This window comes from Jaculus jaculus, chromosome 15, assembly GCF_020740685.1.
Source record: "Jaculus jaculus isolate mJacJac1 chromosome 15, mJacJac1.mat.Y.cur, whole genome shotgun sequence".
NCBI lineage: Eukaryota > Metazoa > Chordata > Mammalia > Rodentia > Dipodidae > Jaculus > Jaculus jaculus.
In genome coordinates, this window is record NC_059116.1 from 9,860,810 (window position 1) to 9,874,573 (window position 13,764).

Consider the following 13,764-nt stretch of genomic DNA (forward strand, 5'->3'; position numbering starts at 1 on the left):
CACCATGCCCAACTGTATGTTATTTTTATTACTGCCTTCCTGGTTAAGCAGTGATTGACAGTCACCCTGATATTGCTATTGAGGACATTTTCAGTGCTTTTTAATTATTATTCTGTGTTAAATTAATAGTGAAATGCCAAATGTTAGCTACTTTCTTCCTCCAAACCTTTAACAGTATATGAAAATAATTATTTTGGATTTCTCAAGTTGCCTATGTTTATTTTATCTGTGAGAACTTGTATTTTTCCCAAGATATAAAATTACTGTTATAACACATTCCAATAGACATATTATTGGGTTATTAATATTATTAATAAGGTAAATTGATTATTACCCCTGCCTGCTTGTGAAAATCTGAAGTTCTTAGTATTTTTTTCAGTCTTACCTTTACATCATTTTAAACCCTAGGAACTTTTGTACAATGGAAAGTTCTCTTTAGAAGGATTCCAGAGTAGCAATTTTCTTCCATTCACTATGTGAGACGCACAAATAATTTAGAAAGTAGACAGCTACATTTTTACGAAATGGAGGATTAATGACAGTAACTAAATGTCCCTTTCATTTAACACTGTGATTTTAGTGAGTGGAGAAGAGGTAGAAGTGTATTAATGGAAACAGAGGTTAAAACAATAAAAACATGTTTATTTTCATTGTTAACTTTTATAGTCATAAAGAGAGATTCCCAGGCAAATGATCTTGTCTTGTTCTCTTCAAGGAGATACAGGGACCATTTATAAAATACAAAATTTACATTGAACATAAGTATAGTTCTTTGTTGATGAATCTGGTTAGTAAGTGGGATTATTTGCTTATATATTAAATTTTAAAACTCTAACTTTGGGATCCATACTTTACATCAAGGAAAAATATATACAATTCCCTACTGTGAGTTAGTGTATGTATGCATAAACTCTTATGGCTTCATATTCACTATCCTTAAGTGTGAGCCTCCCCTATTGCCAACAACAGTATTGTAGTCTGAGTTAGACATCTAATAGGCCCCCTAGGAGCTACGGACCACATGGCTAGCACCCATGATGCAGTTGTACATTGTGGAAATTGGTTTGAAGACCTGAGGGAAGCTGCAGCTTGTACAGTTCCCACAGATTAATGTGGAAATAGGAGAATTAGGTTACCCTAGGTCACAAAAACTGAGAACACCAGAGAAACACTAAGAGGTACTGTATTTACTATTGCTTTGTTGCAATGAATTAATCTCAAAGATGTTGCGTCCTTTAATTCTCCACAGTTGCAGTTTTAATCTTGGAATATCATTGGATCTTCTTCAGCATAGACTGCTAAAGTGATCAACAGGGATAATGTGCTATTTTGTTGTTAATTTATAAGCGCTGGGTAACCACAGGGTAGGCTCTGACATCTGTAACGTCTCAGCAGAAGCTGCAGCGGTCTGTCACAGAAAGAATGGAAGCAACGTTAGCAGTACGCTAAGCTTTGGAGACCTGAAGACCGAGCCCCACCATAACATACTTCCAGAGAAGAAATGCTTAAAAGTAAGTGTTTTGGACTAATTTGCACTAATATTAACAATGACAATAGTATGCTCTAATTTAATCCTACCTCTACCCTGGTCGTCTATTTTTGACTGGGAGATTTCTCTTACTTGGTCTCCAGCTAGGGGACAGCTTTGAAGTGAGAATTGAGCTTGATAATGTGAGTCAATGAGGATAACACTTGAGGTTTTGTAGCCCTAGCCCCTTTTTCTTTTCTTTTCTTTATTTGCTTTTTCCTGCATCCTGACTAAGGAGATCGTATAACTAGCAACCTCATGCTTCTACCACCGTCATTACATAAAATAGATAGAGCTGAGGAGACTATTGTAATAAACATGACACTGAGGTTTACATATCTTTGGGATGGATTTTCAGGAAGACAGTGGACAAGTGTGGAGCAGTGGTTTGGAAAAGCCCTAAGAATGCTGTAAGAAGAGCTTCGTGAGTCATTCTCACGGGGGTGCAGAGGGTGAGCATGCCGAGAGGGCAGCTCGTGTGGTTTCAGAGAGGACCAGAGACCCTCTCAGGAGATGAGCTAGAGTTCATATACATCATACATCTGACAAAGAATCTAGCTACATTCCAGTGATTTCCTGAGAACCTGAGTGAGGTTAACTACAGATGTAATTGACTTATTTGTTCAGGATAGCACTCAGCCTAAGCAAAGTGCCTGTTGGCTGCTCTCATCCAGGGCTCCAGTGACAGAAAAAAAGCAGGCCAAGCAGAGCGATATGAAAAGCTTCTCAGGGCTGAAGTGATGGCTTAGTAGTTAAGGCGCTTGCCTTCAAAGCGAAAGGACCAAGGCACGATTCCCCAGGACCCACCTAAGCCAGATACAAAGGGTGGCACATGCATCTCAAGCTCGTTTGCAGTGACTGAAGGCCCTAGTGCACCCATTCTCTCTCTCAAAAATATATTAAGAAAGCTTCTCAGTTTGGTGGGTATTAGAATCACCTTCTTGATGCTGGGACAAAACACTGACCAGAAGCAGCTGATGGGACAACAAGGTTTCTTCTGGCTTATCTCATCAAGAGGATGATCTGTTGTAGCAGAAAAGCATGGCCAAGCTGAGGCTGCGTGTCATTGATTTCCACAGCAGCTCGTGGGAAGCAACACGTGTTAGCTGGCTCAAATATCTAGGTAGAAAGCATTGTCTCTTTGCCCCAGAGCCCATCTCCAGCCTCACACCACCAGCCTCCACCTCCCAAATTGCCCCTAGTTGCAGACTAAATATTCAAAATACACGAGGCTATGGGAGACATTTTGCTCAAATCATCACAGTGGAAAAAAGGTAAGAGTTCTGGAGATGCAGATGAAGCCGGTACAAAGTCATCTGTAATTACTGAAGAGATAATCATTGTGGATGAGAAACATACTGTCCTCCACCGACAAAATTTTGAGATAGTGGAAACTCATTTAAAATAAGAAAGTCTAACCTGAGAGCGATGCTAAAAGGGTTCCCTGCTAGAAAACAATCTGAGGATCAGCGCAGAAATATCCCTGACACAACGGTGTTCCAAGCGGTGAAGGCTACATTTTGAGCTGACAGCAGAGATTGATAGCATTGTCCATTTGATGATGGATTGCAAGCAAACTAGAAAGAGTTCATGTAGTCTTTAGCCATCTAGGCAACATGTGTCTGGGTCAGCATCTCCGCTACAAAGAAGTGGGAAGCCCTTGTGGGAAAATGAACATAAAGTAGAAGTTGCAGTGGGTAGTCCATGATGTTTGGAGATGGCGGGGGCACAGGACATCTGATGAGGAAAGGTTCAGTCACAAAAGTGGAGCTGGACCAAGAAAGAAGGTATGTGTGCCACAGGTGAGAGTCTGAGCCAAGATGAGTCCGACAGGATCCACAAGATGCTATAAAGGCATCTCAGGATTTGGCGTCTGCCATGTGTGGTGTTACTTTTCCTCTAGTCCAGTCTTTACTAACTCTGAGCCTCATTCTTCCCTTTGGATTAGGGGATATTTCTATGTTCCATTGTGCATTGGGAAAATATCACTTATTTTCTGATTTAATAGTAGCTCATAGTTGAAAATGCACCTTGAGGGCTGGAGAGATGGCTTAGCGGTTAAGCGCTTGCCTGTGAAGCCTGAGGACCCCGGTTCCAGGCTCAGTTCCCCAGGTCCCACGTTAGCCAGATGCACAAGGGGGCTCACGCGTCTGGAGTTCGTTTGCAGAGGCTGGAAGCCCTGGCGCGCCCATTCTCTCTCTTTCCCTCTATGTGTCTTTCTCTCTATGTCTGTCGCTCTCAAATAAATAAATAAAAAATGAACCAAAAAAAAAATTAAAAAAAAAAGAAAATGCACCTTGAGTCTCAGAAGAGACTGAAATTTAAAACAATTTTTTTTTTTTTGAAGGTAATGTCTCTCTCTAGCCAAGGCTGAAATTCACTATGTAGTCTCATGGGTACCCTCCTATCTCTGTCTCCCATGTGCTGGGCATTAAAGGCATGTGCCAACAGGACCATCTTTTTTATTTGTTTTCTTTTTGGTTGAGATTTTGAACTTTTGAACAGATTTGGGACAATTAAAATTTTATAGGGACTTTTGAAGTTGGAGTGGACGCATTGTATACTATGGGAGGTCTGTGAGACTATGGAGGCCAGAGGTGGAATGCTGAGGTTTTAGTAAGAAATGTGTCCCCAGGCTTAAATATTGCAACAGTGGGTCCCTTCTTGGCATCAAGCATTGAGGCCAGCCCTAGCTAACAGCCATGGACCACTGGGGAAGGGCGTTGAGTGTCTCTGCACGAGCCTTCCCTCTTTCCTCTCTGCTTCCTGACTGAGGGTGCCATGTGACCAGCCTCCTCTCTCTCCCACCGTCATGGCTTAGCTACTATGATGCACTCTGTATCCTGGTCCTAGAGCAAAACAAAGTATTCTTCCCTTAAGGTATTTCTTACCAAGCATTCCATGACAGTAATAAGAAACAATAGTTACACAATCAGTAAAGTACAATATTGAACATGCATTTTTAGATGTTTCGCAAATGTCACTAAACACTTTTGATTAAAAGATATAATAGATAATAGATATAATAGATAAGATATAAATATGCTTATATTATATTCTGAGAATAACATTAATAATATGACTAAGTGATAGTACCAATTATTCTAACTGGAAAGTATATTGTTGCATGCTTTGTAAATAAAGCCATGATTGGAAGTCGGAGAGTACATTTTGCATGTTGATATAGAGGATTAGCCACATTCCTTAATCATATTAATTAGCACATAATAATGACAAGTGATTTTTTTTTACTTTGGTTTTGCCAACATCTGTTCTAGGGGCTACGTGATTCCATCTCAAAGCTGTATTTCTGCTCCAATGTCATGCTTCACTTTTGTGTACTGACTCCCCTAACAGCTCATGAGTCCTCACAACTAAAAAGCTCAAAGACATAAAGAAATAAGAACTGAAGAGGATAATCTGCCATCTCCAGATTAAATAACCTCTAAGTAACTAAGACAACTAGTTATAAAAAGTTGAGGCATTTAAAGCCAAGCACTGATATATATATATATATATATATATATATATATATATGTATATGTATAATTTTCTGTTAAACATAATAACATCAAATTGGCTTGAAGTGAAGATTGGTCTGTAACTGTTTCTGTAGCAAGCTCCTATTAACAGCCTGGCAGAGCATCAATGCCATGGCAACCAAGACTAAGAGTCTTCATTGTAGACCTCTTACTGTGGAATGGGGCCAAAATGGAATGAACAGCACAGGGAGAGAGACATCGGTTATGTTGCTCTGGAGAGGTGAGGAAATTATTAGAGAAAGGTACAAAGAACAGGATTTGATAAATGAGAGAAAGTGGAAGGAGTCGACAGAAACACCAAAGAGACCTGAATTCTGAGCCAAAATATATTCAATGACATTCAGTTCAAATGTGACCCTTAAGGGCAACTTGTAGGAATGTGTGTTAGAAATCAGATGGGAGAAAAACATAATTTTTAATATCTTGCCACATGGATTTTTTAAATCATATAGCAGAAAGGCCTCTTTCCTTTTCACTTTTCCTATTTTTGTCATTGTAGCACTAGCACAGATTATTCATGCATAAAAGTGATGTAGATGCATATATATATGTATATATATATATATATAACTTATGTCATTTAAACCCCTGTAAGAGTGCACAGCATCAAGCAAAAATGGAAAATCAAGAACTGAATGAATAAGAATGGTAGCACAAAAGAAAATAAAAGGGAAATGGAAAATTGGTGTGTATGTATATCAGAAAGCTCAACATAGAGGAGTTAGGCAACCATGAAGTGAATGAGCAACTTTAGCTTAAGGGAGAAAAGTCTTATTTCAGCTTAAGTCCCGTGCGGCAGTTCCATACCGTCCAGCACGACAGGGGCTTGGGGTTGCCAGTCACATTCAACTCTCCACAAGGAAGCAGAACGAAGTGTTGCGACTGGGTCCCAGTGACTGTGAACGACAGGCACCAGCAAGGAGTCCAGGAAGCCTAACACAGGTGCTGTGTCCTCCATCTTCTTAATAGATAGTCGGCCACTGGTGGAGCCTCCTACTCAGGGAAGGTCTTCTTCCTCCATCAATCCTTCATGGAAACACCCTCTCAGATCTGTTCAAGACGCATCTCTCTTACTCGATTCCTAATCTGATCAGATTGACGACAGAATGTAACCAACACCACTGTATATGACTCTTAACATTTAAAGATACTTACTGGGCTTATAAAATATAGCAGACAAAGAGAAACCACATGTCAAGTTAGCCTTCGGTGTATACACAAACCTGGTTTAGATCACTCTGGCTGTATTCCTTCATTATTTTCTTTGAAAAATTCTAATAAAACTCTCCCTTAGTATTTTTCCAGTGTCCTGGGTTACCAAAGCTTTTATTCACTTAATCAAAGATTTCTTTGTGATAGCACTGTTTGGAACTTTAGTTTTATTGACTTAAGTTTATCTAAAGTTTGCTAAGTAAAGATAGGTGTTAGATGACAGACATGTGTTTGGTCTTAAAATATAAATTAATTTCCAAATGTACATTTTAATAAGATGAGATTGCCATACACATTTGGAAAAGGGAATGTTCTGTAATATATTTCATTCTACTTCTAAAACATAATTTTGTAAACTATAATTGACATTAAATTTAAATACGGAGCGGTGCAAATTTTATGGCGCCTGAACAATTTACATTCATTTGACGTTAACACTCCCAACTGTCACCAAAATGAAATAACCTATAAATCAGAAAAGCACATGTATGACACAATGACCAATGGTTTTTCCCAGCCTTTCCTTCCATCAGAATGACAGGCTATGGTTTCTAAGACCCATGTGCTTGTCATGTTACTGTGCTTGCTTTTGATTCTGTTTATTCTGTCCTCCAGGCCAGTCCAAGGGAAAAAATCACCCTTTCACCTGTGAATCTTTCTTAGCTCCTTAAGCCTCTGGGCACCATGCTGCTAGTATATTATAGTATAAACACATATGATTTAAAAAAGGACAGAGTGCCTCTGAAATACCCAGTTTTCAGTGCTAGAAAGCTAGGATATGACACAGATAAAATCAGGAAGCAAGTGGGTTATAGCAAGTAACCCTAGGGAGAAAAGGAATATATTGCATTTGAGACCCAATTGTTGTTAGTTTGGTTTAGGTATGCTTTTGCTTTGGTTTTGGCAGGCCTTTGGCTGAAAACCACTATAAGTAAAATGTGGAAACTTTGCTTACCCAAGTCTATGTGATTGGAGATATACTCAGAAGTGTAGCTGTTGTGCTTACGTAAAAGAGAAAATCAAAAATTTTAAATAATTTATTAATTTTTTATTTGAGAGAGATAGAGAAAGAGAGAGAGAGAGAGAGGAGAGACAGAGAGAGAAAGGAAAATGGTCTGGCCACTGCCTCTAGCCACTGCAAATTAACTCCAGATGCATGCACTACCTTGTGCCTCTGGCTTATGTATTAGGTACTAGAGAATCAAACCTGGGTCCTTAGGCTTATCCAAGCGCCTTATCCACTTGACCATCTGTTCAGCCCAGAAAATCAAATTTATAGTAAATGTTTCCCAAAGAATCAAAATGCTCTGTCAGGATGTCTGTCTGTAGTTTTTTTCCTCATGAAACTAAAACAAGAAATTACAGGGTATTTCCTCCACAGGGTCCAACTTCCTTCACTGCACTTCTCTTATAATGAATGGATAAGGACCCTGGCTGTGATTGAACTGAACCTGACCTTACCTGGCATTTTCCCTCATAGTCCCCTGTAATGATCAATTTCTATTGTCACCTTGATGGCATTACATAGTGTCACACCTTTCAAGTGTTGATGAGGACATTCCAGGGAGGAATTACAGAGAAAAAACCCTCCTTGAATGCCCGCAGGACATTCCTATGGGTGCAGACCCACAGATGCAGGCTAGCCCCCATGATGCAATTGAGAGTGCCATAGGTTCCTCCCCACTATGCTCCAAACAGAGCCAAAATAAGATCTTCTGACCTGAAGTTGCTCTGTGCTAAGTGTTTGGTCACAATGAGTAAGCTAGCCAGTGATAGTACAACCCCTTTAAAATCATTCTCTCCCTGTCCACATTTCTACATCTTGTCATTTTCTCTTATCTCCTCAAGCTAAAACACTTAATTTTGTAGCATAAGAGATAGGAACAGGCTAGGCATTTTGGGGGTGACAGGATTCTAGTATGCACAGCTTTCTCCTTTACTAACTGTGGGGATTGTCTTTGGGCCTGTGGAGAAAAGCTACTTCATTACCTTTAGTACAGATCAGAATGGTTGGAAGAATCTGGCCTTTCTGCAGATCCACCCCCTTCAGTAGTCCTTTCTGAAATGGCCCTTCCTAGAGAATTAATATTTCTGGGAAGATTGCCCATTCCCAGAAATCTTGACCCCAGACATCTGACATCAAAACATTAACTAGCTAAACCAGCTGTCCATTTGTGACCTTCATCCAATTCCCCGACCTGAGTCTTGAGGCAAGCTTCTCAAACCCCTTCTTGCCTCCCTGAACAAGAGATTTTTCTTCCTTCCTTCCCTTAAATTTCTTGCTCCTTAAACTCTAAACTATAACATATTTCTGGACCTTATTTTTAGTCTGTGGATTTCACTCATTAAATTCATGATAAGAATTCTGAGACGTCCCAAAACATCTATTAAATATTCTGCATTCATCATATAAAAGGACTATATTAAATACTTATACATCTAAAAGTGAGAATCACATTATATTATTTTTGTGGTTATTATTATTATTATTAAATGCTTGCTAACCCTAGTGCCCACAAACATTCTAGCCAGGCATAGAAAATCAATCAATGAATATCCATTTCTGATTACTTTTCTTCTTCCATTTCAAGGGTAATTATATAATAATGAAAGAGCCTTTAGAATCAGAGAGATGAGGGTTAGTATCATGTTTATAACTTAGATAAATTATAGCCACTGAAAATGAACTCCAGATGTGTATGCCACTTTGGATTTCTAGTTTTACGTGGGTACTGGAGAATCAAACTCCAGTCCTTAGGTTTTTCTGGCAAGCATCTTAACCTCTAAGCCATCTCTACAGCCCCAATAACTTCTAAATGTAGATTAAGTCCATAATATGATTTCTCAGTATGGGATCAGGCTGGATAATCCCAGGCCCAGAACTGAGTTAGCACCCACAGAGATCTGTTGGCCAGGGAAACCCATGAGGTCCCCAAAATAATTCAAGTCTTTGCCATAACACTTGATTACCTTCCAGAGCTAAAATGTCAGACCATATTGCTAAAGACAGTACAGGCTGTGGTCACAGTACATTGAAATCCCATGCTGAAAGGGAGAGGAAAAAAAAACAAAAAACAAAAAACAAAATACTTCCCTCCCTGTGAGCTCTCATAGCGTTGGGAAACACTACGGGAGCTGCCGAGGGACAGTGTTCACCAACAGCACCAATAAGCAGGGGATCCCGTAAGCTACAAAATCAACCAGCCAGGTAAGAAATACACACTTGTGCAATAGTAGCACACAGGCTTTGTGTGTAACCAATGGCTCTCTGATTGAACATAAGGACTGCTCAGTGGAGGAGGACCCATGTCTACTACTGGAAGCCAAGTTGGAATCCCCTGGCCAGGAACTTCCTAGACTCCTTAGAGAAGCATCCCCTCCCCACTGCTCTCTGAACAAGGAGAGAGGGCTTACACACCAAAATTACTGAAATAACTATGCATACCTTCTTTAACCAAGCTGCTGCCATTCTTGGTTGGGGAATCTGTTTCATTTTATAGATTGCGGACAAATTTAAAGAGATTCGAGATCCACCAACACAATACAAAAAGTCAGCTGACTGCCCACCACAAGATGTGCCGTGGTAGAAGAAATTTAACAAAGAAACCAGACTCAGATGATACTCTATAACCCTTTTTATTGTGCAAGCTTTGCCAGGGAGGCAGCAAGACCCCCGTCTCCTCCCTTTCTGTGCAGCTGCACCCGGCTTGGATGCTAACTGGTCAGCGCAGCCACACGCACAACCCCCCTGGACAAACAGCCTTCTGCTCCACACTTCTTTTTTCTTATCACAGGTTTATTGCTAAGGAAGTTTGTGTCTGTGCTCCAAAATCAGGTAACCTTAGCAAGTTGTCAACCACCAAGAGTGTAACTATTATAAGATGTCAAACTGCTCATTCTGTCGTCTCAATATCCCCTGAGCTACTACAGCTCAGTATTCAGGTTTTGGAAGTTATTGCCGACTCCATGAGGATTGAGTAAATTCAGTGATTCTCTAGTCTATCCCTAGTGCCAATTCCGTGTGACTCAGTTTCCTCTAACAGTTCCACCTCAAACAGAGCTGCGGGGGTCCAAGAGATATCGCACAGGAAGTGATGACGTTAGTATTGCTCTCTGCACCAGTCTGGCAGACAACTCCAGGGAAAGGCAATGGGCACTCGGGGTGATCAAAACACATCCAATCAGAAAGTGAGGTGCTTCAGAGAACGCTGAATCCGGTCCATCTCTCCTCCGTATTCCACCCTGCAATCCCTGACAATGCAAAACAACTCAGAACTACTGGCTATTCAAAATATCTAATTTTTAAAAATAAACAAACAGTACCCTAAAATGTTTTTTTTTTCAATCTAATGTCTTGAGAATTTCCAGAAAAGAAAATATCATCTGAACAAAATTTTCCAAAATAATCTTAGAAAAAATTCACTCTAAAAGATGAATTTATTGCTTTTAAGATTGTAGATAACTGATAGATTATTGATGATGCAAATAAATAATATATGTCTTCAGTAGGGAGTGCTTATGATTTTGCTAAGTCACAAATATAAGAGTGGAGTACACAATAGTATTACCAGGAGACAGCCGGAGCTCTCTTTCTCCCGTGCCCATTCAGCTTCCGTTTACCACACCTTCTTCTTGACCTTTAGTCCTCGCGAAACTAAAGCAGACACACCAATCCACAAAAACAGTCTATATCACTCCTCATTAATATCCTGACTTTAGTAAATATGTTTGTATAGGATGATCATGCAAAGTATGTGTGTTCGTGTAAGTGAAATTCCATACCAATGGAGCAAGACAAGTATTTTAGTATAGATTATAAATACCAAAACATGCAGGAAATGGATGGTGTGTAAGGCATGGATCTTGTGGTTTGCATAAACAATCATCTATTATAGAGAGCAAACGAATTATAGCATCTTATTTCATTCAGGTTTCCTAAATTTTTATTTTAAAGTTTTATTTAAGGTTATTAAGGCTTGATTTAAGCTATATTAAGGTTTTAGGTAAGATAAAATATGGGTATTTTGAAAGCTTAAGGAAAAATTTTATTTATTATTTTTAATTCTTGAATGGTTTCAAATGGCCTGAAAAGTTAGTCCTGAATTGCATCCTTGATTCAACAAGAAAGACAGTTTATCCTTGACAGAGATCCTGCTGAGATACAAGTGGGAATAATTTAATTTCCAGTGATGTCAGGAAGTGTAGTGGCTTAAGTGTCTCTCCCAATGTTTTTCTCATCTTGATTGGATCTTTTTGTGTGCACCTTGCCTGAGCCTAAACCAATCTATCACTGACTATCTGGCTTCTGAAAACAACTTTAAGGAAGAGTCAAACTTTTGTTAGATTGATGCTACGGTGAATTCTTCCAGAGGAGCCCAAGATTTTGCATGGTTACCAAAAGATCTTCCTCTTGTTTTTATTTACTTAATGAAATATTAAACTAATGTGGGCTTGAGATAGCTCACCCATTTATTCTTATGGAAATAACCTTACTTAAATCTGCTTTAGATACTAATATAACAGTACCACACATTTTTATGTTAGGTTTAAAAAAATATTTCTAAGTGTTCATGTGTGTGTGCGTGCACATGTGAGTGCATTCTACAACATGCACATAGGGTCAGAAGACAAGTGGCTAATCTGTGCAACATCCCCTTGACACCACACTTCTTGCTGCTGTAAACAAGCTTCCAGGCTGTTAAGAAATGTTAGACCCAAGCACTTTGGATTCCTGTTTATGTTTCTATAGTATTGTACACTAAAAACTAGATTGTTTGCAAGGAAATATCTGCTGTCCTCTGTTGAGTTTATCTTATTTCTTACATGTACAGATTATGGACAAGCATTCTACACTGGGAGAACTATGTTTTTTTTGTTTTTTTTGTTTATCACTAGATAACAGATTAGACTCACCTAAAAAAGGATGCTGTGTCATAGTAGTGCATGTCAAATTGCCAACACATACAGAAGGCCATGAATGTTGCAGGACTGAGCTACTCTGTGTGGTTTATTCTCTACACTCAGTGTGAGATTTAGCTACCTGAGTGTTTTCCATTCTACATACTGATGTTTCCCACCAAGGAACAAACATCTCCTTCCTTTGACCTTTATACTTATTCTAAACATAAGTGCAAATACTTGAAACTTAGCTCCAGTATTTGTCATTTCTTGCTAATATTTCATTCTGGAAAGAAAAGTGGCCAACTGAATTAGAGGTCAAGAATATTTAGGGCCTGCCTACAGAGAGTGGCCAGGGATACTACATATGCATGGGATATGGTGAGGGAAATGCCCATGGGTATGAAGACAAAGACGCCCTAGAAGATGCTTTATAACACCTCACTTCTTCACTGAGGGGTACAGGAGTGGGTAGAGAGAACCTTAGCACTGGGCAGATCAGACAAGCAGGCCTCAAGAAGAGTTACTCCATGGGAAGTTTATTCTGGCAGTAGGGAACAATGCCCAGTTATTGATCCCCTCCCCATAATTCTCAGCTACGAATCAGCACCTTCTTCACCTCCTTATGAAAGATTTCTTTTTTAAAAAAATATTTTATTTTTATTTATTTATTTACTTGACAGAGAGAGAGAGAGAGAGAGGAGAATGAATGATCATGCCTTTGGTTTTTTAGGCAAACACCTTAACCACTAAGCCATTTCTCCAGCACCCAGTATTCTTTAAAGATTCATTTACCTCCATGCAGGGGGTAGGGTGAAGCAGAGAATATGGGTGTTGCTAGGGTCTCCTGCTTACTGCAAACACATTCTAGATACATGTACTATTTTATGCATCTGTCTTTATGTGACTAGAGGATTAAATCAGGGCAGCCTAGCTTTGCAAGCTAGGGCCTTTGGCCATTTGGCAATCTCTCCAAACTCTTAGTATTCTATACAGCATGAAAGAATTTTGGTTTTCAGTGCAGTTGACCTAAGAATGTGTCTACATCTTACAGTTTATATAAATGTTGAAGCAGTGAGTTGAAGACAATTTGCTCAAGGCTAATTGGTTCCTATAAATTTGACCATAATTGATCTGGAATAGAATCTCTTGTTTCCAAAAATTTCAATTCCAGGGTTATGATATAGAACTTTCTGGCTTTGATGAAATCCCCTTTGGGCAGTTCAGAGTCTCAAAATCATACATTCCAAGATATTTCATACTGGCCTTGGCCAGCCATCATCTTTAGTGGAGAGATGGCCAATATTCAGGCAAAAGTTTTACTTTTCTTATCAAAGTGTAAACTCTAAAACCTGAATATTTTGTTTTTAAAATGCATGCTTTTATTAAGTGGACATATGCTCTTATCCAGAACCAATACCTGAACTGCCAGAAATATGCTAAAACAATTTTATTTTTTTCAGGTAGGGTTTCACTTTAGCTCAGGCTGACCTGAAATTTACTATGTAATCTCAAGGTGGCCTCAAGTCATGGCAATCCTCCTACCTCAGCCTCCCAAGTGCTGGGATTAAAGGCATGCACCAC